The sequence below is a fragment of the Ovis aries genome, chromosome X, assembly GCF_016772045.2.
Source record: "Ovis aries strain OAR_USU_Benz2616 breed Rambouillet chromosome X, ARS-UI_Ramb_v3.0, whole genome shotgun sequence".
In the NCBI taxonomy this organism is placed as follows: Eukaryota; Metazoa; Chordata; class Mammalia; order Artiodactyla; family Bovidae; genus Ovis; species Ovis aries.
Window position 1 is genome coordinate 130,167,150 of NC_056080.1, and position 5,485 is coordinate 130,172,634.

Here is a 5,485-nt window from a genome sequence, read left to right on the forward strand (position 1 = left end):
TTCTTCTCCAGGGGATCTTCCCGACCCAGGGATCAAACCCATGTCTCCTGCATCTCCTACACTGGCAGACAGATTCTTTACCACTGAGCCATTGTGGATGTCATTGTGGTATATAGATATTCTGAGTGAATTCTTAGCCAAAGCATCCCTATTCTTCTGGCACTTTTCCCAGTTCTCAGGACAATATGCACATCCTAGAAGATGAGCAGAGTGAGAAGAGATATTCCTGAGATGAGCTTCTCTGTGAGGTAGGAGGACACATCCTAGAAGATGAGCAGAGTGAGAAGAGATATTCCTGAGATGAGCTTCTCTGTGAGGTAAGAGGAGGGGAATTTGGCCTGAGGGTTTTCCTCATTCATATTTGGTCTCACAGAGTAGAAGGAATGCCTGGCTGATGCTCCTCTGGGGTGGGTGTTTGCAGGGAGAGTCCCTCCGAGGGTAGTCATATCTGCTTGGAAGGCTGGGTAGTCACTTGCCCTGTCATAGACTGAAAACTGTGGAATGAACAGCAGGGGTCCCCTATTTCTGACATCTTTTATTATTGACCTGTGCATGTTGGGAATTAGCTTGACAGAGACTGTGGTAGTAGCCACATTCTACTAGTGGGTGTTCAAATAATATGCCACATAGCTCACTCACATAATAGTTTCTAAGGGTCAGAACCCCTAGGTGATAGTGACTTCACCAGCACAAACTTCAGGTTGAAGTGCTTTTTCCTAGGCACTTTATAGATCTCAGGTTGCAGAATCCTGGCTCAGACATCAGCATCAATAAGAGATGACTAGGAAGGATTTATGGACAACTACAGGCACCCTGGGGGTTTCTAGAAATGTTCTGTAAAAGGCTGAACTTTCTACATTGAAACAGGTAGAAGCTGAGAGCTATTGTGACTTTGGTAAGAGTATTAATGTGGCCACATTTGTATTCAGCAATTGACAAAGGCCAAGACATTTGGATACTAGAAGGATTTTCAGCAGTGGAAAGACTTGGTTAGATTTAAGACTTCAGATACTCTGGTGTTAGTGTAGAAATGGGATAGGAGTTTTGCAGAAGTAGTAGTTAAAAAGGGATTACAGTAGTGTTCTGATGCTAAGTGATGAGGGATGACATTAAGACAGTGAAAGAAGCAATGGAATGGAGGGGAGAGATTTGAAAAAAATAGTTCTGAGAGAGACTCAATAGAACATCATGTTTATTTTGATAGAGAAGATAAAGGAGAAGGAGAGGTCAAAGGTAACTCTCCAGGGAAGAGAGAGTTTTGTGAATGAGAAAATAAGTAATACATGTCCACTGAATAGGGGAGATTAGGAAGTCAATGGACCTCTGGTGCTTTGTATCTAATGGTCCATTCACTCCTGGCTCTTATTCTTCCTTTATGTTTACTTTGCATGTTCTAAGCCTCATAGTTGTTCTACAAGTTGAGCCTGCCTTCTTGTTTTGACCTTTCCTAAAACCAATCCAGATCTTCACGACACAGATAATCACTCACCTAGAGCCAGACATCCTGGGATGCGAAGTCAAGTGGACCTTACTTAGGAAGCATCACTACGAACAAAGCTAGTGGAGGTGATGGAATTCCAGTTGAGCTATTTCAAATCCTCAAAGATGATGCTATGAAAGTGCTGCACTCAATATGCCAGCAAATTTGCAAAACTCAGCAGTGACCACAGGACTGGAAAAGGTCAATTTTCATTCCAATCCCAAAGAAAGGCAATACCAAAGAATACTCATCTCACATGCTAGGAAAGTAATGCTCAAAATTCTGTAAGCCAGGCTTCAACAGTACATAAACTATGAACTTCCAGATGGTCAAGCTGGATTTAGAAAAGGCAGAGGAACCAGAGATCAAATTGCCAACATTTGTTGGATCATTAAAAAAGCAAGAGAATTCCAGAAAAACATCTATTTCTGATTTATTGCCTATGCCAAAGCCTTTGACTGTATGGATCACAACAAACTGTGGAAAATTCTGAAAGAGATGGGAATACCAGACCACCTAACCAGCCTTCTGAGAAATCTGTATGCAGGTCAAGAAGCAACAGTTAGAAGTGGACATGGAACAAGAGGCTGGTTCCAAATAGGAAAAGGAGTACATCAAGGATGTATATTGTCACTCTGTTTATGTAACTTATATGCAGAGTACATCATGAGAAGTGCTGGACTGGATGAAGCACAGCTGGAATAAAGATTTCCAGGAGAAATATAAGTAACCTCAGATATGCAGATGACACCACACTTACGGCAGAAAGCAAAGAAGAACTAAAGAGCCTCTTAATGAAAGTGAAAGAAGAGAGTAAAAAGTTGGCTTAAAACTCAACATTGAGAAAACAAAGATCATGGCATCTGGTCCCATCACTTCATGGCAAATAGATGGAGAAACAATGGAAACAGTGACAGACTTCATTTTTTTTTGGGGGGGGGGGCTCCAAAATAACTTCAGATGGTGGCTGCAGCAATGAAGTTAAAAGACACTTGCTCCTTGGAAGAAAAAGACAGGATATTAAAAAGCAGAGATGTTACTTTGCCACCAAAGGTCCATCTAGTCAAAGCTATGGTTTTTCTAGTGATCATGTATGGATGTGAGAGTTGGACTATAAAGAAACCTGAGTGCTGAAGACTTAATGCATTTGAACAATAATGTTGGAGAAGACTCTTGAGAGTCCCTTGAACAGCAAGGATGTCCAACCAGTCCATCCTAAAGGAAATCAGTCCTGAACATTCATTGGAAGGACTGATGCTGAAGCTGAAACTGCAATACTTTGGCCACCTGATGTGAAGAACTGACTCATTTGAAAATAAACTGTGTGAGCAAAGACTCAAATACAAATAAAGGCCACACAAATAACAACAACAAAAAAAAGAAAAGATCCTCATTCTGGGAAAGATTGAAGGTGGGAGGAGAAGGGGGTGACAGAGGATGAGATGGTTGGATGGCAAAACTGACTCAATGGACATGAGTTTGAGCAGGCTATGGGAGTTGGTGGTGAACAGGGAGGTTTGGCATGCTGCAGTCCATGGGGTCACAAAGAGTCAGACACAACTGAGTGACTGAAATGAACTGAACTGAAAGCTAAACTCCCAACTAAAACTTTTCAGCCCTGGGTCCAATTCCTTTAGGACTCCTCACTTGCTGATTTCCAGTAGTCATGTATGGATGTGAGAGTTTGGACCATAAAGGAGACTGAACATTACATTTAGTAATCCATATTTCTCTTGACACTTGTCATTAAGAGAGACATATGGATTATTAAATGTAACAAAAATTACTAAAAATGGGAAAAAAGTTTCAAAAGACTGGTTGTCTTCTTGGGCCATTTTGCAGGGTTCATCTTTTCTCTTCACCAAAACTCAAGGAAGTAGCACAAGTTGTTTTGGGAGTAATCAGTCCAAACCAGAGTTTATAGTGGACCTTACAAACCAGAGTTTATAGTGGACCTTAAGGGAGCGACCATTGCGATGGCTTCAAAAGATAAATCCAGCAAAAAGAATGTATTTGAGCTGAAAACCTGTCAAGGAACAGAATTGCTGATTCAGTCTGACAGTGTCACTGTTATAAATGATTGGTTTAATGTTCTCAGTAGTACTATCAGTAATCAGACAGTAGAACCCAATGAAGCAATCAAACAGGAGATACGAGATTCACCAGGAATTGAAAAGCATGATAAAGAAAAGGATCAGAAGGAGCCAAACAAATTGCTTTCCATGAAAGTATCTATCATAGATTCTTCAGAACAGAAGAAAAACAAGAAAAACTTAAGATTCTTACACAATGCCCCACTTTGCAAGCTGTTCGTGAAAAAGTTTATATTAAAGATCAGGTATTTGGAGCAAGTCTTGCTAATCTGTGTCAGAGAGAGAATAGCACAGTGCCAAATTTTGTGAAATTATGCATATTGAACATGTTGAGCAATATGGGCTGGATGTTGATGGGATTTACAGAGTTAATGGCAACCTAGCAGTGATCCAGAAGCTGAGGTTTGCAGTCAAGCATGATGAGAAATTGGACTTGAAGGATAGTAAATGGGAAGATATTCATGTCAGCACTGGAGCCCTCAAAATGTTTTTTTGAGAATTACCAGAACCTCTCTTTACACTTAATCACTTTAATGATTTTGTTAATGCAATTAAACAAGAACTACGACAGTGTGTCTCTGCTGTGAAGGACCTGATCAAACAGTTACCAAAGTCAAATCAGGACACAATGCAAATTCTGTTCAGACATCTCAAAAGAGTTATAGAAAATGGAGGGGAAAACCAAATGACCTATCAGAGCATAGCGATTGTTTTAGATCCCACTCTGCTCAAGCCAGAGAAGGAGACTGGTAACATAGTGGTCCGCACTGTCTACCAGAATAAAATCATAGAATTAATTCTTCTCGAGAAAAATTCCATCTTTGGATGCTGACACTTACTGAAGACCACCTGTGAAATAGAAGCTGGATTTCATCAGATTCCAGATCCTCATACCTGAAGTATTTTACATTTGGACCAAGCAGTGACTCTTTTCTTTTGCACTTTTCTGAGGGACCAGAAGAGAATGGAAGGGACCAGATGTGTGTTATTTGCTGCTTTGTTGCAAGCTGATAAACCTGTGTGTACTTTTGAATTAATTTTATTCTGAATGTTTGCATTTCACACTCTGAATTTCAGTAGAAAAAAACTTGCAATTCTAACCAGTCATATACACTGGATAATTTGGTAGGAATACATTTTTTTTTTCTCCTCAAACTGGATAACATAGAATTTCTTCTCACTATTTGATAGATTCATTACTTGATAGAACAACACTTACAATCAGTTATTTTTAAAATGCTCCTGGGCATTTAACACAAAGTGAAGTATGTCTGTTTTGAAACCCGTGTATATCTTTTCCAGGGTTTCTGCATGCAGTGGCAGTCTGAGTGCTAGGACCCATTACAACCCAGACAGCATCCCTTGATGAAGGCTGGCTGTCTTCACTGTGTAACATAGCAGCACACTAATAGTACTTAAAACACTGTGATATACTAGAGTTGAATTTATCATAAGCCAGTGCAGGGTATTTGGGGGCTGTCTATACTACACTGACTTGTGGCTAGCAATCCTAATTCTCTCTAGTGCCATATTGAGTTCTTGGTATGACCCTGTGGAGAAATGAACTTTCTTTGATGCAAGTTCAGGCTGAAGACTGTCTTTTAGCTTATGTATATAATTGTGTTGTATAGTCTCAGAGTACATTCTAACCTCTTGTTTCTAATCACGATACTGGTAATTCTCCATGAATATTAGGTTTCCTCCAGAAATAGGCCATTATTTGAGGATGTTAACTGTGTGCACTTTTAGATTTTAATTACATTTACAGCAATCACTGTAATGCAAATAGTACTGGAAAAATGCTGAATAGACTTGCTAGATGATAAATGAACTACAAGAGGAAACTTTTAGATTATTTAATATGTACAGAATACATTAGAAAAATGTATTACAAAATTCAAGTTCTGCAGTA

General features: G+C 39.6%; 1 pseudogene; it reads left to right on the plus strand.

Annotated features, from left to right (window-relative positions):
* The first annotated feature begins 270 nt into the window (after positions 1–270).
* Positions 271–4,405, plus strand: LOC101118678 (rho GTPase-activating protein 12-like; annotated as a pseudogene).
* The last annotated feature ends 1,080 nt before the right edge of the window (positions 4,406–5,485 follow it).